Source organism: Cervus canadensis, chromosome 1 (genome assembly GCF_019320065.1).
Source record: "Cervus canadensis isolate Bull #8, Minnesota chromosome 1, ASM1932006v1, whole genome shotgun sequence".
Classification (NCBI taxonomy): domain Eukaryota; kingdom Metazoa; phylum Chordata; class Mammalia; order Artiodactyla; family Cervidae; genus Cervus; species Cervus canadensis.
Genome location: NC_057386.1, coordinates 103,740,726 through 103,762,168, shown reverse-complemented (window position 1 = coordinate 103,762,168; position 21,443 = coordinate 103,740,726). Strand labels below are relative to the sequence as shown.

At 42.6% G+C, this 21,443-nt stretch overlaps 1 non-coding gene across 1 annotated transcript; it reads left to right on the top strand.

Moving 5' to 3' along the window:
• Positions 1 to 19,477: 19,477 nt before the first annotated feature.
• Positions 19,478 to 19,583, top strand: LOC122425276. Its single transcript, XR_006264814.1, has one exon. It is a non-coding gene; the product is annotated as a U6 spliceosomal RNA (small nuclear RNA).
• Positions 19,584 to 21,443: the final 1,860 nt, after the last annotated feature.

The following is a 21,443-nucleotide window of genomic DNA, read 5'->3' as shown; positions in this document are numbered from 1 at the left end:
AGCAAATCAGAAATGTTAGTTTTTCCTGATTTCTACCTTGTCAAACTCAAATACTCAAAGCCCCCAGATCTTGCAAAGTGTGATATGTGAATGGCATTGTTGTGTCCGTCAGACAGATGGCTCACAGCTCTGTTCCTCTTAGAGCAGATATGGCCACGGGCAAGGTATTGGCCCATAAATGTAAATGGGGAATTGGGGGTGAACATGAGTCTCTGATTCTAAGCTGAGATTTGTTTTTGAGTTCATGGGATGGATGAGACACAGCATTTGCTTTGCACGGGTTGACTTGCAAGGTGCGATGGGACTGGTCAGGAAGGTTTTCTGATCAAGCACATCATGGTAGAGGTGGGAAGCTGGTTGCAGTCACAGGCGTGTTTTCCCAGAATCTCTCTGAAAATCCTTCTGTAACTGCTTGTCCCAGACATGAACTTGGGCTTGTGGTCTATACTGGACCCAACATACCAGCTCTTCCCTCTTCCTCCAGGCGACATTGACTGGCTCATTGAATGGATACGTAACCCAGGAGGCAACAGTGACTGATTGATAGATAGAATGAATGGATGTGTAACCCAGGAGGGCCAGTAAGAGTCCTTCCCTGAGAATTTTCAGGTTGGATCTTAGAAGTAGAAGCTCTTTTTTCTTCTTGCCGAAAGGCTGAAAAGCTGTGGGATCCCGGAAATTCCCTGGCAGTGCGGTGGTTAAAATTTCCTCTCCCACTGCAAGAGGAGCAGGATCATCGCTGGTCACTGGTTGGGTAGCTAAGATCCCAGATGCCTTGCAGCCAAAAAACCAAAACAAAACAGAAGCAAAAGCAATATTGTAACATAAAATTAAATAAAGGAAAGAAATGTCCCACTTAATGATGTGCTGATGGTTACACTATTACATACATTTGTCAAAACAAACAGACCTGTTCATTCCAAAAGAGTGAATTTTATTGCATGTAAAATATACCTTAAACCTATTTTTAAAACAAGAATGAAATAATGCCATTTGCAGCAACATGGTAAGTCAGGCAAAGAAAAATATAATATGATAGCACTTACATGTGGACTCCAAAAGTGATGCAGATGAACTTATTTATAGCGCAGAAACATACTCTCAGACTTAAGAGGTCGGCTTGTGGTCGCCAAGTGGGAAAGATATGGGAGGGATGAATTGGGAGGTCTTGACTGGCATATGCACACTGCTATAATGTAAAACAGATAATCAACAAAGACCTACTGTACAGCACAGGGAATTCTACTCAATTCTCTGTAATGACCTATATGGGAAAAGAATCTGAAAAAGAATAGATATGTGAACGTGTAAAACTAAATCACTTTACTATATACCTGAAACTACCACAAATTGTGAATCAGCTATACTCCAATATAAAATTTTTTAAAAAGCAATACAGTAACAGATTCGATAAAGACTTTAAAATGGTCCACATCCAAAAAAAAGCTGTAAGGCTGTAAGATTCAGACCCACCAGTAACTGGGTCCTTCATGTGGTAGAAGCGGATATAAGAGAACAAAGCCAATGTTTAGTGAGCAAAAAAATCCCAAGGGAATCTGAGAGCCTGCCTCCAGTTTTCTTGACATCAAATCTGTGCGTCCACCTTAAATCATTTTATAACATGAACCAATGAATTACCACTTTGCTTGAGCTGTTTAGAGATGGATTTCACTGAGTGATGGCCAACACCATAGCGTCTTCTCCAACTCTACCCAAGAGCCGAGTCCTAAAAGAAGTAGCGACAAGGGGAGAGCCCCAAAAGTGAAACTGGGGGATCGATGTCCATGCCTCATTTGTTCTCAGGGACAAGGACCCTGGAGTTACAAGGATGGAAGAAATAAAACAAGAGGTGGAAAGTTTCTGGCTCATAAGAGTTACTCAATAAACATTAGCTCTCTTGATTGTACTTAGCACATATGTAAGTACCTGCAATTTGCATCAGAATATTGACATTCCACTGGCCTTAAAAGCTACAGTTCCCACTGCAACATATGTTCAATTTTGATTATTAATTTTGTAGTTATTCTGCACATGTGTCTAACACTAAATCTTCTGAAGAGTAGAAATCTCTTTCATTAATTGGTTGTAGAGTACAAATAACCATTTATCCTTCACTGCTAGAATCCAGGGTTCCTGTTGAAAATCTCTTTTGTCTGCCAATATTCAATAGATTTTTCACTCTTCAGCCAACTGCAATTTATCTTTTCCCCATCAGTCTGTGGACATGATTTCCAATTGTGTCACAGGTGACCTACTAATTAGGAATCTCAATGATGTTCTTAATTTCTCATCTGTCTTATTTTTCCATAACACTTAACATGACCCACTTCTTTCCTCCTGAGGCTATGAGCTCATGGTTTTGTAATTTTTTCCTCCTTTTCTGATTTCCTCCTTAGTGTTAATCTGTGGGGTTAATTCCCTCTATACCTACCTCTTAAGTATCCTCTGGGAATATATTCTTTCTTCAATTTTAAGTACCCTCCTTGGCATCTTATGGACATCACAACCTCCACCAGCAACTATGAAAAGATGGCCCCATATTTATCCAAGAAATTGCACCTGAGATCCAGACTGAATTCCCAAATTCCTATTGGACACTTTCCAAGCAATTAACATTTAATTTTTTATAATGTCACAAAATATATATTTCTTTCTTCTGCCCCTTGTAGCTATAAAATGGTCTTAAAAATTCCCTAGTTGTTCATTGCATTTGAAAATCTTCTCAAAATTTTACCTACTCCTTACTCCTTACCATCTACATGGAATTAATCATCAATCTCTACTGACACTTCACCCTAAATACATAAGGATTTTCTCTTCCCTTTCTTCCACACTGCTACCACCCTGGTTCAGATCTCATCGGTTTCTCACATAGAATATTGCAGGAATCTCTCAGTTATTTTCTTTGCTTACCTCCTTAATGTGTGTGCATGTGTGCTCAGTCATGTCTGAGTCTTTGTGACCCCATGGACTGTAGCCCGCCAGCCTCCTCTGTCCATGGGATTCTCCAGGAAAGAATACTGGAGTGGTTGCCATTTCCTACTCCAGGGGATCTTCCCCACCCAGGGATCAAACCTGCATTTCCAGCATCTCCTGCATTGGCAGGCAGATTCTTTACCACTGCACCACCTGGGAAGCCTTGCTTACCTCCTTGACTTCCATGCAATCATAAGAGTGATGTTATTAAAATACAAATCTGATTGTGTTCTTTTCCCGCCTGAACTTTTAATGACTTTTCAATCCCTACAGGATCATGTCTTAAGTCCTCATAGGAAGCTTGTCTCCTGTCAACCCTGGCCTCCCACCTCTGTTTCATATATTCAGAGATTCAAACTCTGCAAAAGCAGCCTCTGATGGAGCTCTTTTTCAGTTCCATGCCTTTGTGAGTACAACCCCATTTTCTTGGAAAGACAGACATTTTCTTTGCTTCCTTGGTGAACTCACTCTTGAAAACTTAGGTCATGTGCCATCTGTCCCAGCAAACCTTCTCTGACTTTCCCAGGAAGAGTTACACTCACCACCCACAAATTCTCAAATGATGAAGCCCAATTCCCCTCCCATGGAGGGTGAGCTGAACAAAGCAACTCACCTCTAATGCCTAGAGTGTGGCAGAAACTGTGAGGTGTGACTTCGGAGACTAGATCTGTGGAGGCATCCTGTCTTCCTCCTTGCTTTCCCTTTCCTGGAACATGTGCTTTGAGAGAAGTCACTTGTAGGCTCATGAAGTTCCTCAAACTGCCCTGTGGAAAGGACCAAGGGGCAGATAATTGAGGCTTCTGCTGACTGAGAAACACACACAGCCTAAAAGCTGAGAGTGATGTTTTATTGGGTGGACAAAACTGAGGACTTAAGCCCAGGAGCAGCCTCTCATATCTCTCTGAGGGACTGCTCTGAAGAAGTAAGGGAGAAACCAGGATATATAGGAGGTTTCAACAAAACAAAAGATAATCAGAGCATCAAAAGATTACTATTCATTAAAGAAAACCAGATAGCTCAAGTGAATGATTTTTAATGCTTTTCTTTGTATAAGAAGATGCAAGAGTCTGGGTTTGTTGAAATCATTCCTTTGATAAGCACCTCAGTTATCTTTGGCCAGTGTCCTTCACGTTGCCACCCTGAAAATCCCCTCAGGGTGCACTGTTGGGGGCAGCTGCAGTGGCTGATTGGTTTGATGGTTGCAACATCCTTTGTTTTCTGATATCAGGGTGCATGCATGCTCGGTCATATCTGTCTCTCTGTGACCCCATGGACTGTAACCCACCAGGCTCCTCTATCCATGGGACTCTCCAAGCCAGAACACTGGAGCGGGTTGCCATGACCTCCTCCAGGGGACCTTCCCAACCCAGAGGTCAAACCTGCATCTCTTTTGTCTCCTGCACTGCAGGCGGATTCTTTACCACTGAGCCACCTGGAAAGCCCATTTACTGATACAGAGGTATCATTTTCCATCCATACCTCCTTCCAATAGCAGTGCAAATGAGGCATTTAAAAATGCATCCTCCAGCCACTGACAAGCCTTCAGATGATGCAACCTCAGCTGCCATCTTGGTGGTAACCTCGTGAGAGACTCTGAGCTAGGATCACCCAGCTGAACAGACTCACCTGGAATTCCTGACCCACAGAAACAAAGAGATAAGGAGCTTTGCTTTAAGTCAGTTAATCTGTGACTTGTTTTATAACAGTAGATAACTAATATAACCAAAACTTACCACCCAGCAAACAGTTTGATAAATGTCCTGGCAGTCTTTTTCTGAGCACATTTATACTCCACTCCTCTCCCCGCTTCCTAAGCTAAATATTGTTTCATAGCTAGACACTTTGGGTACGTTGGTCATGGTTTTATTTATAGTTATAGAGGTCCCAGATATGACGTTACTGTTCTGTACCAAACCACTCACTCCTTGCTGTTGAAGATTACATGATTTATCATTGTTTGCAATTAAAAACAGGCCTTGAATATTATAACACATTCAAATGTTAGTGCTGCAGACTTCAAAAAAATGCAAAACATGAGAGTTGCAGGTTAAGTTTTATTTGTGGCAAAATGAGGACTGCAGCCCAGGAGAGAGGCACTGATAGGACTATAGCCCGGGAGATAGCTCTGGGAAAGTGTTCCAAAGAGGCAGGTGGTAAGGTCAGTATATATGTGATTTCAGTGAAGAAGGAATACATGTAATCAAGCACATATTCTTTTGCAGAAGGTTTCTGCTAGTCATGAGGAGCAGACATCACCATGATGGATTTTGGTGCCTTTTTAGATATAAGGAGATACAAAAATTGGGCTCATAAAATCAGTTTCTGACAATATCTAACTATCCAAAGACCTGCTCTGCCAGGTTTTCCAGGACACAGAGAGCCTCAGCTCTGCTTTCCACCCTGAACTTCTTTCTGGGGATTTTGAAAATCAGCAACTGCAGCAGCACATAATTTAATCCTTGTAGAAGTGGATGGCAAGTGCCAATGGCAAGCCAATTTGTAGTTGACAGTGCACAGATACTTTCCTTGGGATAAATGTTATGAATATAAGAGAGGATGTATGTTGCCAGGTCTTTTGATAAATATTTCCATGTTGCCTTCCCAAAATCTCTCTGAGCCAGAAATGCACAAGACTGCAAATTTCCTTGTAATCTAACCAAGTGGGCAATTTTGGGCCCAAGAGGATATAAGGCATTGTCTGGAGACCTTTCTCAGGGTCAGAGGGAGAGGGTGCAAGAGGCATCTGGTGGGTAGAGACTCAATGCAGGATGTTGCCCCCCAAACTCAGCCTCTGTTCACTGGTGCCAAATAGAAATGCAGAGACACAGCTTTGGAGGGGTAGAAAGGAGTAGCTTTGTTACTTTGCCAGGCAAAGAAGGTCACAGACTAATGCTCTCAAGACTATGCCCCACTTCCTGGGAAGCTGGAAGAGGCCTTACAGTTTTAGAATGGAAAACAGAGCTGTAGATAAGGATTGGGGCTGATGTAGTTCTGGCATTCTTCTCCTTCTCCTGGGGGCATTGAGATCATTAGGGCTGGTGTCAGGTGATTCCAGAACATGTGGTCCTCAAGGTTATCCTTCCTTGATCTTCTTTCTGAAATGAAGAATGCTCCCAGGGGAAAGGAGTGTTGGGGAGTATTATCTTGGAGGAGTAAACATCAGGGACATAGTGCAACCTTAGCTAGAGTGCAATCATTTTCAGAGTGTGATTAAGCAAGAAAGAAAATCTGTAGTTTGCAGGAGTGGAGAGAAAGCACTAACACAATATGGGGCACCTCAATTAATTTCTGCTACAAGGATAACCCTTCCCCACAAATAATTATCCAAAAATATTACATAATAGTGCCAAAGTTGGGAAATACTGTTTAATGGTGTTATTTCAAAAGTGTTTGCCACTTGATAGTTGAAAAGCAGTATCGCAATGTTTTAGATTGTTTTTATTTTTATTTTTTGTTTTTACTACTAATAAGCAGTTTTTTCACAAATTTTCAGAGCTGTTTGATCACTTGCCTACTCACTCCTTTTTCCTCTTCCTTCAATAATGTGTGAGACTGTTAAGGTGTTTGGTATGAGTCCTTAATGAGATGTTAATGCTTTGTTGTACTTAGTAAGTATTTTCCCCCAGTGGTTCATTAGCTTTTTAATTTTATTTATGGTCATTGGGGCATGTAGAAATTTGTTTTTATTTTATGTAGTTGAAACCATAAACTGGACTTTCTTCCTTGGCTCTCGGGCTTGGGAAGGCTAACTTCACACTGAGAACTACTAATAAACCACCTCTGTTTTCTTGATTTCATTTCCTTAGATTTAATTCTTTCTTTTATCTGAAATTCATCTCACTCTATGGTGTGAGGTGTGAGGCTGTAATTCTTTTCTACATCAATAACCAATTGTCCTGTTGTCAGTGATTAAACAATCTTTGTCTCCCCTCTGAATAGAAATATAAACATAATAGAAATATATACAGTATGTTTTAACTTCTTAAGAGACTAAAAATAACACTTGTGAGATCATAGGTATCATGAGGCAATAAGTCACAATTTTCCTTATGCATTAATTTGTCTTAATCATGAGAAAATGTAATTATAGACATATGCTGAGTGTATTTTATCTGAAATGGTACATCACATGAATGATTAGGAGTTTAATATTTGGCAGCCAATCCAAAACCAACCCATTTTGCTTTTCTGGTATAAGGTTACTAATGAAAAGGAATTGCTTTGTTCCAAGTAATGCATTGTTGGCTACTATACAGCATGAACACATACAACAGAATCTTTTTGTACTTCATGGAGTTTTAATCAAAGCTATTTCATGTGCCATGGCAGAAATAAAGCTTTTTCTTCTCAATCTCCATTGCTGGGTTTTAAGAGCCATATTTAATCTTAGTTGAATAGGAAGAAGGAACACTCCCCCCAACCCCAACCAAATTTACCAGTGTCCTCAGAAAGCACTGTGGGATCTTGTTTCATTATTAAGTTTTCTATCGACTGGACAGAAGGCTGGTAAATGGTGTAGTAAAAAGGATTTCATTAAAATAAGGAGGTAACTTGCCAGGTAAACTGTGTCCTATTGCCATTTTAATTTTCTTTATTATGCATTTATATTTCCAAGTGCATTTATTTATTCCTTGCTCCCTGGCAACTAGGAACAAGGTGATGCTTATTTTAGAGAAACGTGGCCTTCCCCCTGGGAACTCTTAATCCATATGGAGAACGGCCTTGTGGAAGATGGGTTTATGAGAGCCCGGAGCATTTACAACCTGGACTGAGGAGTTTCATGAATCATTTGGGCCACATCTGCACTCTCACTCCCACTGTCTCAGGCTCCCCTGGAACCCACCAAGTCCTCTGCACTGCTCCATCCTCAGAGGACACAGCTCCCCATGTAGTCCTCAGCCACAAGCATGCATGGTTTCCTTTACCCTCACACTATTTCTCCTCTTCTTCCCCTCTGCTCCTTCTCCTCTTCATCTTTGTCTTCTTTCACTCGCGAAGAGACATCCTTTGTGATATCAACATAAGTCCAAAGGGTCCTTTAATCTATCATTGTGTGATGGGCTCCTGGCAACTATGCTTCCACAGTAGGAAACCTTTTCTGATGGCCACTGTTGATTAGACCATTGGTAGGTCCCTGTCACAAGCCCAGTCCTCCAGAGAGCTTCCCTACAGGAGCATCTTAGGACCTGCAGAAAGGTGTCTTCCATCTGCTGCAGGACCTAAGCCTCACAGGAGGGAACATCACAGAACTCACATGCACGGTGCAGTGGGCACAATACAGAGCTCTTATAACTGTACTCCTGGAAAACTCCTGGGCACATATTTTACGTTTGTTCAAATTTTCATGAGGTTTCTGTCATCTGTGCTCAGTCCCTTCAATCACATCTGACTCTTTGTAACCCCAAGGACCATGGCCCACCAGGCTCCCCTGTCCATGGGATTTTCCCAGCAAGGATACTGGAAGTAGGTTGCCATGCCCGCATCCAGGGGATCTTCCTGACCTAGGGATCAAACTTGTGTCTCTTGAGTTTCCTGCATTGCAGGCAGATTCCTTACCACTGAGCCACCAGGGAAGCCTGGTTTCTGGTTTCTTGTTTCAGGGAAGCCATCACGCAACCTCTGATGGAGGTTTCTGTTACTTCCATCCAAAAACACAAAATTCCCCCACAAAAATCTTCCCACCATAAAAAGATGAATTTAGCTTGCTTATTTTTAGGGATGATATTAGGATTATTAGAATGATTAAGATTGTCACCAAATCTATATTTTGTATAGATTTTCTTGCTGCGTGAAGAGAATATTCCATTGTGGTCTAGATGAGGGTTTATGTATATGTTTATTTGAACTGGATAAATGGGACTCTAGAAACTTAGAAACAAGAAGCTAAATAATGGATAAAAATAAAATGTAAAGTCCAATAGGTAAACATAAAATTTTAAATTGCAAGAAATAATCTGTGAGTAAGGGAAAAAGACAAGGGAACCAGATCAAGTTGAGGGACCCTCGTATATTCATGGTAGAATTTTTAAATGATGCTTCAACCATAAAAAAAAATGAAGCACTGATGCAGGCAATAATATGGACAGACTTTGAAAACATGATAGTAAGTGAAAGAAGCCAGATGCAAAAGGTTACATACAATATGATTCCATTTATATGAAATAGCCAGAGTAGAGAAATCTATAGTCACGGAAGGCACATTAGTCGTTACCAGGAGCTGGGCATGGTGGGGGGGGGGGTGCCTTAAGGGGTAACTGCTAATGGGTATGGGGTTGCTTTTGGGGTGATGAAAATATTCTAGAATACATAGCAGTGATGATTGTATAATCCTTTAAGTATGCTAAAATGCACCGAATTGTACACTTTAACATGGTGAATTTTATTCTATGTAAATTCCATGTCAATTCCAAAATAGAAAAAGAAAGTATCCAGGAAGGAAGAATAAGTGCTATTTGCCCATTAGATTGAGCCTCCCGAGATCTCTCCTTGCTCTGGACCCTTCTGTTTACAATTCTCCACTGGAATGGTTTGTTCTAATGGCCCTCTTACAAGAGTCTGCTTTTCATGATAGCAAGAGTGTGAACTCCTTGATGTTGGAGGCCGTGTCTTGGTATCTCTCCATTGATTGGCTGACTGTTAAATGACTGATTCCATGAGAGCCGTAAATGTCCAGTCACTTTGAGTAGGACAGGAATGTTATTTAGGCAAAATTGAAAGACAAGACAGCAGATTCAGGCAGGAGTGTGATTCCCTGGTAATCAGGGAGTCAATCTAAATAAAAAGGCAAGTTTTGGGGGCTGGATGTCGAAGAAATAGGAGACATTGGACAAGAACCAAATTTCTCCCAGACCCAGACAGACACTGAGTTGGGAGAAAAAAAATACACACAGTTCTCAGTCCTCCCTTTCTTCCAAGATGAAGGAAACTCCATTAAAGAATTGTCAGCATGCTCTGTACCAACAACTCCTTCTCTCCCCAGAGGGGCTCCTCAAGTCTTTAAGTGATAGTTGAAGAAATGAGAAGAGAAAAAAAAAAAAGATAGCTTCAGTCTAGGATTTTATCCTAGTTTGATTCAACCCCCTTAAGAAGAGCAGAAGCAGTGACTCACACACAGTACACACTACACCCAAAAGAAGTAAGAAAATTCTCCACCCACAGCCCAGGCATCCTACATGGATCTTGACACAAAGACAATGGAGATTGCTAGAAGCCTCTGGAAAAGCAACTCAAACACTGAGAGCAGAAGATATAATCAGAAGTGACAAGCGTCCTCAACAAGTTTCTCAAAATTCAACAAGTGAACAACACACTTAGGTGTTTTGCCTGATCTGGATTCATTCTTTTAAGACAACCCACCTTCCCCAGTCAAGCCAAGCAGTCTGGATGGTGCTAGTCCACTAGGGTGCTCAGCCCTAGTCCTGGCATGGGTGTGTGGTCCAGGGATGGACCATCAAAGCATCATACTCCTCCACTGCAGTGACGGGCTGAAGGATGAGCACATTATCTCATCTAAGCCCATCATACCTCTTCCTAGGTCTTTTGCTCCATCCACCAGAAGGGCACTAAAAAAATTAGGAGGTGGATCTGAGCTGCTCCATTCACCATCTCAAAACCAAAAGGGAATATGCTCCCTGGGAACAAAAGTAACCCAGAAGACTGGAAATCTTAGTAGCAAAAAGAGATCAGTCCATTGTTTGAGCATCTGAGTCCAGCCATATCTGAAGCTAACATTTCCTATCAACTTTATGGTTTTTTCAACCAAATTCCCTTTTAATTTTTGCTTTTGTCAGTTTGGATTGCACTCCTGTCACTTGCTACCCTGAGTCCTAACTAGTAAATGTCCACAGCGTTAAAAACAAAATGAACTGTAGGATCACTAGGTGACATTGTACCCTTTTTCAGAAGTAGCAAGACACCTCTCCACTGCTGCATTTCTTCATTGGTTCACAAAATAAAATATTACCTGGTATTTATGATTTGTTGGGCTTCCCAGGTGTCTAAGTGTTAAAGAATCCATCTGCCAATGCAGGAGATGAAGTTTCAATCTCTGAGTTAGGAAGATCCCCTGGAGTAAGAAATGGCAACCCACTCCAGTACTCTTGCCTGGAGAATCCCACGACAGCAGAGCCCGGTGGGCTACAGTCTGTGGGGTTGCAAAGAATTGGACACAAATGAGTAACTAAGCACAAGCACATGATACGTTCAGAGGAGATGATTAATGGTTAAAATAACAGGATCTGAATGGCCAGAGCCAGCTATGAGCTTGGAGTGCTTTCTTAGCCCTAGATCACAATGTTATGATGAGAATTTAATCAGATCGTATTTGTAATCCACACAGCATATTATCTTACACATGGTTTACACCCCTAAAGGTTAGCCAGCATGCGTAAAAAGTTAAAAATGTGGCCCCTGCTCCCAATCAGCATACAATATTGGAAACTTTTTTGCATGAAACAGTTGCAGTCAATTTCCTTGACTGAGGAAAAAAAAAAAGGTCACACGTGGATTTCAAAGCATCTGTACAATCATTTATCTAAACAGAAACTATGACCACAAATGAAAAGAAATCTAGAAAAAATAAATATGAAGCCAACTGCTAATGAGATATCTGCTGTTGTTTCATTTAGGGATCGCTAATTGACTTCTGGCAGCCTCAATAAAGGAGGAGAAAATGACCTACAGCCTCGATACAATCAAAGTCCCTCAAAATTAAACAATTCCATGAATAATTCACCCTCAAGTCTGTTTAATAGGAATAAAAAATGAAAAACAATGGTCTGTTTCCCAAATGACATCAGACACAAACAGAAAACACCCAAGATATCAAATTAAATAAGCACCATTAATAAATAATTTGAACTGCCTTGCCTAATGTGTTGAATAAACAGCATTTGCATCCAAAAGGCTCAAGGGCCCTCAATGAAGTCAGAAAAGAAGGAAATTCAGATTCCATGGGGGCCTGGTTAATATTTTAATAATGTATGACCATAAACACTGCATTTTCCTTTTCTATTTAATTACTATCTAATAACAAAACATTTGGGCACTAATGGGATTTTCAAAAGTAATTTTTCTTTAATTGCATCCCTTCTATCCGTGCCTCTTTTTCTCAGGCAGAGAATTGAGCTCAAGCCTTTCCAGGCATGGGATGTGGTTTCTCCCCACCCCCTGCTCACCATCCTCAATCCTGCATCACTGAGTTTGCTTTCAGACTCAGTCCCAGATCCGCCCTTGCCCTCTTCTGCCTCTGTGAGGCATGATCCTTGAGGTTTACTTATCCCAGGACCCCGGTCACCTGGTTTTTCACGACGTTGGCCTACAGGGACTCAGGTGGCAGGAAACCACGGGACCAGTTCTCTCCAGCAGGCCTCCACACGGTCACTACCCTTTGTGTCCTCCAAGCGCCAGGATTTCTGGTTTCCTCACCATCCTCTGTTGGGCTCCTCCTCCCTGCCCATGATTCTGGCCAGTGCCCCAGATCATGCTGTCCCAGCAAGTAGCTGGTGTGGACTCTTATTTCTAGCCAGAATCTGACAAGGCACCATCTCTCATTCCTCTTCCACTCACACTTATCCCCTTATACCTCCTGATGCCTCGTGATCAGAAAATGCTATTTCTTCCTCCCTTGAGACCTTCCTCTTCCCCGGCAACACCACCTTCTGAGCAGCCCTCTAGACTGGACGTCTATTCAATGATCTCAAAGGGTGTCTCCATCTTCCAGTTCATGGTGTTCAGACAGAAGACATCTGCTGAAGCTCACACCTGCATATTCTCCACTCATCCTAGTGTCTCTTCATTTTTGATCTTTAAGACAACCCACCGGTTTCATGGTGGATTATGAGGGCTGGTCCAAGGCACTTTCTAGTGTTGCTTTGGGGCCACTTTCAACTGGGAGCCTCGTGTGATGCTCTGTCCTCTTTTTCCGTTTACATACTCACATTCTAGAGGTTATGAAGAGGAAATGCATCCCAGCTCTATTGATAGTGCAATCTTGAGCAAGTTACCTCTTATATCTGAGCCTGGTTTTCTTATTGTTACACTAAATTGTTCCTGAAGTCCTACAACATACAGGGAAGTAGTAGTAAACAAGATTACATCAAAAACTATGTCTTAATGCAGTTTTATTCTAGCAGAAGAGAGAAGCAGTACAATTAATTTTCCTTCTGATGCTAGTAATAATTTAATTAGTATTGTGATGATACTAGGGAGAAATATAAGAGCATATCACAAGGGGAAAAAAATGTATATGTTTATATATATGGGCTTCCCTGGTGGCTCAGATGGTAAAGAACCTGCCTGCAATGTGGGAGACCTGGGTTCGATTCCTGGGTCAGGAAGATCCCCTGGAGGAGGGCATGGCAACCCATTCCAGTATTCTTGCCTGGAGAATCTCCATGGACAGAGGAGCCTGGAGGGCTACAGTCCATAGGGTTGCAAAAAATTGGACACGACTGAGCGACTAAGCACAGCACAATATAAATATATACGTTTTTTTCCTGAAGCTACCATCTTCTCCCTTGGACCTTCCAACCACAATACCTTGGGATTAGAAATCAACTACCAGGGACTACCTTGATGGTCTAGTGGCTAAGTCTCTACATTGCCAATGCAGGGGGCCTGAGTTCAATCCTTAATCAGGGAACTAGATCCCACATGCCACAAATAAGACCTAGTGCAAGTAAATAAGTAAATAAATATTTTAAAAAAGAAATCAGCTACAAGGAAAAGTAAGCTATAAAAAACACAAAGACATAAAGGCTAAGCAATATGTTACTAAACAACAAAAAATACCTGGAGACAAGTGAAAATGAGAACATGATGATCCAAAACCTATGGGATGCAGTTAAGCAGTTCTATGAAGGAAGTTTATAGCAATACAATCTAACCTCAGGAAACAAGAAAAATCTCAAATAAACAACCTAACCATATACCTAAAGCAACTAGAGAAAGAAGAACAAACAAAACCCAAAGTTAGTAGAGAGAAATAAATCATAAAACTCAGAGCAGAAATAAATGAAATAGAGATGAAGAAAACAATAGAAAAGATCAATGAAATTAAAAGCCGGTGCTTTGAAAAGATAAACAAAACAAACCTTTAGCCAACTCATCAGGAAAAAAAGGGAGAGAGCTCAAATCAATAAAACTAGAAATGAAAAAGGAGAAGTTACAACTGACACCACAAAAATACAAAAGACCATAAGAGACTACTACAAGCAACTGCATGCCAATAAAATGAACAACCTAATAGAGATGAGCAAATTCTTAGAAAGGTACAGTCTCCCAAGAGCCAACCAGAAAGAAATAGAAAACATAAACAGACCAATTGCAACTGCTGAAATTGAAACTATGATTTAAAAAATTCCAACAAACAAAGCTTATTGTCAGTTACTAGTTGATGTGAAAGCAAACCGTGCATTGTTGCCTTAAGATTCAGTCTTTTCACTCTCTGCACAAATCAATGTCTGCCCTCAAGCACAGTGCCACCAACACTTAGATCTCTAGGTGAACTCAAAGGGCAAGATTGCAAATGGCAGGTGGTGAAAGTTCTGTCTTAATAATTAACACAAAGGCCATTTAACCAATAAATGGACCACATTTTCTCCTTCGTATCAAACAGATAGTTCAAGCCATCCATTAATCTTTGCCCATTTGATGTCTCACTTAGAAACTTTTACAACCCAACCCAAGTTGGCAGAAGGAAAAAGATTTATTAGACCGTGTAACCAGAAAGGCTCAGATCTGGCTTTACACATGGCTTAATCTGAGTTCCAATGATGACATAGAAATCCGATTTCTCTCTCCCCCTTTCAGCTGTACTGTGATGTAAACACCTCTGTCTGGCATACTCTCTTCTCCTGGGGGCACAACGGTTGCAGGAGTGTCAGCCCACATTCTCCCAAATTCAGGTTAGTGTGATCAGCAGTCTTCTTTTCTGGTGGATCTTACAAAGCCCTGAGCTTCATTCTGATTGGACCTGCTTAAGTCACCTTGAGCCTTAGGTGCTTGAGCCAATCAACTCATGTGGAGGATGCTGTGCTTGGCTGCCTGGACCACTCATGCTAAAACTGATAGAAGGGAAATTGGGGGTTGTGGTTGACTGACATTTTTAGGGTCCAGGAAGCCAAATCAAAATGACTTCCTGTACCTCAAAAGAGTACGAAAGTGGAAAATTTCACCATTGCTTCTGCAAAGTTATTAATCTCTAAAAAATAAGAAGTCAAAAATTAATTCTATGTATTAATTATGTTATAATATATATTATTGTATATATTAATATAATATACTATACAATTATTGGGGAGCAAATGATTTATATTATAAATAATTGTAATATGCTATACTAGATAATAATAGGATTGATGTATATGATTATATATATTACTCATACATATAAATTAATTTATAATAGGTATCATTAATTCTGGCTCTTACAGAATGGTAGCTTGTCGGTGTCACTGTCGGTTTGCACTTCTGCAACTCCGAGCTCAGTGAAACACCAGAGCAGCCAATAAAACCTGCACAGCAAACCACCTTTTAAAAAAAGCATCACCTGTTTCCTACTGACCTTTTAATGATGTAAGCAATTAATTCACAAAATTTTCTGGACAATTAATCTTATAGACAGGTTCAAAAAGCAAGCAGTCTGCCTGCTTGCTGGAGTTAAAAAAGAGAGAACTTCTGAAAAACAAAGGAAAATAACCTTTAATACATGTGAAAGCTACCCAAACTTCTATAATAGGACACACTCTCCAGTCTCAGACAGGAATTACAGAGGCTGTATTCGTTTGTCAGGGCTGCCATAACAAAGTAACACAAGAAATTAATTTTCTCACATTTCCAGAGGCTCTAAGTCCGAGATCCAGGTGTCAACAGAATTGATTTGAGACCACTCTCCTCAGCCGGCTGTCTTCTCCATGTGTTCTGATGGTGTTCCATCTGTGTGTCTGCGTCCAAACTTTCTCCTCTTCCCTACTCAGTGCCCTGGGTGACCTAAATGGGAAGGAAATCCAAGGAAGAGGAGAGGTGTGTATACGTGTGGCTGATTCGCCTCACTCTACAGCAGAAACTAATGCAACAGCGTAAAGCAGCTATACTCCAACAACAACAACAAAAAACCCAATTTCTTCCTCTTATAGGACATCAGCTATATCGGATTGGACTACTCATATGACCTCATTTTACCTTGAATGTGTGTGTGCTAAGATGCTTCAGTTGTGTCCGACTCTTTGCAACCCTATGGACTGTAGCCCGCCAGGCTCCTCTGTCCATGGGAGTCTCCAGGCAAGAATAGCGGAGTGGGTTGTCATGCCCTCCTCCAGGGGATCTTCCTGACCCAGGGACCGAATCCTTGTCTCTTATGTCTCCTATATTGGCAGGCATGTTCTTTACCACTAGCACCACCTGGGAAGGCCTCATTTCCCTTAATTACCTTTATAAAGACCCTCTATCTCCAAATACAGTCACATTCTCAGATACTGAGGGTTAGGACCACAACAGATGAATCTGGGGAGGAATGCACAGTTCAGCCCATCCCAGTGGTTTTGCACTCTTGCTGGTAAGATCAGTGCTCTTTCTGTATAAATGAGAATGAGACTCATGATGAAAATCCTGTAGTTGCATAATATTGCCTTCAACATCAAAATGTGATCATATTTTAACCATCTTCTCCCCAAAGGAGATTGCAAGAGACATGAAGAGATTCAGATTCAAAAATTTGGAACCTTCTGTTCAGACCACGTGGGACCAGCATGAGAAGGACCTGAGTGGCCAGCTGTTGTGTGTCCATCTGGCATTGCTCCACCTGCTCTGGGAGCTGCACCTGTTTTCCTTGGGAGAACCAAACCCCACCCCCAGGCCCTCTGTAGGCCTGTGACCCAGGCTAAATGTATCAGATCTTCTCTTTCCTGAATCCAAATCTTGAGCTCTGTGACAAAGATGGGAGATGCTGGGGGTGGCTGCATGCTCAGGTGTCTGAGATCTTGCTTAACAGCCCTCTGTCCGCTGAAATCTACCTTCTCTGACTTGTTAACAGCTCTTTGAAGCTGCCTGTAGGACATTATTTATACCCGTGTGGATCCCAATGCTGGTAGCACACCCACCCACCCAAACCACCTCTGTGTACTTTACACTAGAAGACTCAAGGGGCAGGAAGAAAATGCAGCCAAGCAGGACCCCATGGGGCCTTTGAGGCGGGGGTGGGGTGGGGGCGAGGCTTCCACCATATCCTCCACTTTATCTCCTCTCAGAATTAATTAAATAATAGTTTCTGATGACATTTCCTGAATTGTTTTGCAGATGTGAAAATCCCCCACCGCATGGAGGATGTTGACCACCTGATGACCATAAGCACAGAGCCCCAGGCACCCTGGAGCCTAAGGACCGATAATGTTAACCCCTGTGACATGCACTGTTACCCTACCATCAGCCAATCAGAGAATCATGCACAAGCCCATCACAGACCCTATGACCACCCTGCTTCCCCACACCTTGCCTTTAAAAATGCTTTGCTTCAGGGAACTTGAGGCTTTTTAGGGCCTGGGCCACCCAGCTCCTTGCATGGCCCTGTACTAAGACTTTCTCTGCTCCAAACATTGGAGAAGACTCTTGAGAGTCCCTTGGACTGCAAGGAGATCCAACCAGTCCATCCTAAAGGAGATCAGTCCTGGGTGTTCATTGGAAGGACTGATGTTGAAGCTGAAACTCCAATACTTTGGCTGGAGAAGAACTGACTCATTGGAAAAGACTCTGATGCTGGGAAAGATTGAGGGCAGGAGGAGAGGGGATGACAGAGGATGAGATGGTTGGATGGCATCACAGAATCAACGGACATGGTTTTGGGTGGACTCCGGGAGTTGGTGATGGACAGGGAGGCCTGGCATGCTGTGGTTCATGGGGTCGCAAAAAGTCAGACACGACTGAATGACTGAACTGAACTGCTCCAAACTCCATCATTTCAGTTTGTTTGGCATCACTGTGCTTCAGGCACATGAACTTGCCTTAACAGAAGCATTTAAGAGAAAGGCCTGAAAGGACCTGTCTTTTTGTGGGAATGTACCTCTGCTGTTTATTCCTGAAGAGCAGCATGGAAAAGGACACACCTGGACCTTCAGAGCCTGAGACCTGCAGGGCCAGCTCCAGGCAAAACCCTACGTGTGATCTTTCGGGTCCATAACAGGTCATTGTAAGGCTTTGACAGACAGGCCCACAGAGGATGCTGCCCTCCCCACACCAGACTTGGTGAACAGCCAGTGCTCTGAGTTTTCAGAAAGGACCATCAAGGATTCAGGTCCTGTGGGCTGGCCATGCCCAAGTGACATCTGCCTTCCTAGCCCAGGCATCTGCGTGTGGAGACCTTTTAAGGAGGCCCTTGGCTGGGGCACTTTTGTCTGCTCTGAACCTCTACTTTCCCACCCCCAGCCCTTCCTCTCCTGCCCCTCCTCATCCCCTGACTCCAATCAAGACCCTTTTGTGGGGGTCTTCTTAGCACTGAGCTCATCTAACTGACCCTCACCCCATTGCAGTTCTGTGCACTATGCTCAGTCACTTCAGTCGTTCCCGACTCTGTGCGACCATATGGACTGCAGGCTCCCAAGCTCCTCTGTCCATGGGATTCTCCAGGCAAGAATAGTGGAGTGGGTTGCCATTTTCTCCTCCAGGGGATCTTCCCAACCTAGGGATTGAACCCCGGTCTCCTGCATTGCAGGCAGATTCTTTACCGCTGAGCCACAGGAGACGCCCTGCAGTTTTGTAGGGAAATAAAAAGCATTGAGAGTTGGGACATTTCAGTGTTTATCTTTTCCTCTTGCCTGCACTGTTGCAGGGCTTCCCAGGTGGCTCAGCTGGTAAAGAATCTGCCTGCAATGTGGGAGACCTGGGTTCGATCCCTGGGTTGGGAAGATTTGGAGAAGGGACCAGCTACCCACTCCAGTATTCTGACTTGGAGAATTCCATGGACTATTCCATGGGGTTGCAAAGAGCTAGACACGACTAATCTTGCTCATTACATTATCATTATCCTTGCTGGCAGTTTGGCTCATGGTCCTCAGTGACCCCCTCAACACCTGCAAGCTTGACAAGACTCCCTCCTAGGGTGGTCTTCTTCTGATTCCGGCTCAGTTAGCCCACCTCCTCCCGATGGTAGTGACCAAGGCTGTGCTGGCCCCAGGCTCTGAGAACAGATACTGGGAGTTACGCGATGCTCAGAATCAGCAGGAAACATGGAGGGCACAGCTGGCAGAGGTCACCAGAGGAGTTCCTGGTGGCAGAAAGTATTTGGATGGGACTTCCCTGGTGGTCCAGGGTTTAAGACTCTGCACTCTCACTGCAGGGGGCCTGCGTCTGATCTCTGGTCAGGGAACCTGATCTCACATGCCACAAACTAAGAATTCACATGCTACAACTAAAGATCCTACACCCCACAAATGGAGATCAAAGATCCTGTGTGCTGCAACTAAGACCTGGGACAACCAGATAAATAAACAAATAAAAGTATTTGGTTATCATGCTCACATTGACAGCACATATACTAAGCTGGAATGATACAGAGAAGATTAGCATGGCTCTTGCACAAGGACGACAGGCAAATTCATGAAGCTTTCCATTAAAAAAAAAAAAAAAAGGTATTTGGTTATCTTCCCAAGGTCTTTCTGGAGGCATTGGTTCCAGTCTCTCTCAGTTTTCTGGTCACAGTATTCATGATCTGAATTCCAGGGAAGGAACTTGAGATATCCCCCAATGCACTTGGAAAAAGTAGGTTGCCTGAGTTAGCAACCTGCTGGACAGCATCCCATGTGACATTGATTATTTCCCAATGGGGAAATCAGGGTGTTAGTTCCCAAAGTGAATAGATGCTGAACTGCCATGAATTAAAGGTGCAATGAGACATCTGCAAAAGGAAAAATCCCAGGGCCTGAGAAGGAATGTTCTACAATGAGGTTCTCATCCACAGCCTTTTCCCTCTCATGCCTGGAATAAATTGATGGGGATCTAGACCACGGAGACACTAAGATAGACAGGAAGCGGGGAAACAGCATGTTAGGAGTAAATCATGTCAGGCTGTGGGAGCCTGAATGGTAGTCCTAATACCACTCATAATTATCTCATGTCTTCCTGGGAACCATAAAATGAAGTGTCCTCTGGCCTCAGCCTGAAGCAAATTCAACCCCAATACTGAATTAAACTTGGACACAGAGTTTCAGATAAAGTGGAGATGAATAGCTTTGTTGCTTTGCCAGGCAAAGGAGGCCACAGTGGGCTAATGCCCTCAAGACTGCATGCCCCAACCTGGAGGGGTAATGAGGAATTTTATAGTAATGGTTCAAAGAAGGTGTGGTCAGCTCATGAATATTCTTCTGATTGGTTGGTGGTGATATAATCTGAAATCAGCCTCATCAACTTTCTGGTTCTAACAAGTCTGGCGTCTACCTGCTTGTGAACAGAAGACAGTTAACTTCTCCCACCTGGGGTGGGTTTCAGTATCTGCAAAACAGTTCAAAGATATTGTTCTGAGTATCCCTTGAGGGGGAACCAGGACCCTGCCCCTAGGCTTCACTACTGTTTCTCCTGACTGCTCCTCCTTTGTCTCCACATCCCCTCTTTTCCCTGATTAGCAACTGTCTGAACCTGCCCCTTGGAATTCAGGGAAGGTCATGGAGGCAGAATGAAGAATACTTTCGGTAATCAAGAAATGAGGGACACAGAAAAGCTTTATGTCCAAGAGCCTCATAGGGTCCTGCTTGGTTGCAAGCCTTCATGCTGCCCACCTTCAGAGACACTGGTCCACTGGCTGGTCCTCTTCCATCCCCATCCTCACCCATCACCTCAGCTCACTCCCCTATCGCTGGAGACTCTCCTTTTGACCTCAGGGGAACCAAAGTTTCTCCTTTTAACTGCAGCCTCCTGGACAAGCTCCCTGCTTTATTCAGCACCCATGGCTCCAACTTCTGAAGTTCAAGTCACCCTTCAGAGAGTCAAGGTGAATGCCAGGACCTTAAGCTTGGTGGGAACAGGAACCTGGGTCTGAGTCCTGACTCTACCACTTACTGGCTATGTGACCCAGAACAAGTTATTTGACCTCTCTGAGCTCATTTTCCTCTTATATGAAATAGAGATGATAACAGAATCTTCCTTAAAGGGCTGCATGAGGATTAAATGAAAAACTATGAATTAAATACTTAGCACATAGTGTTCACTAGGGAGCATTAATTGTTAATGATTTATTGTTATTAATATTATCCAGCTAGCCTATATCATACAGCAGTACAATAAAATAATCCACTCTTCTGGGTCATTTTCTTCCCTGGAGAGATTCTAAGATGACTCAGAAAGGGCCTGGAGAACTTTGAAAGTAAGCAGGGAACTTACCAGTTGAACCACAAAAGGCTTACAGCTTTTCAAGTTAGCTGTAGACTTGCTACTATATATAAACTATAAATTACAAAAACCCACAAAACCCAGTAATGCTTCAA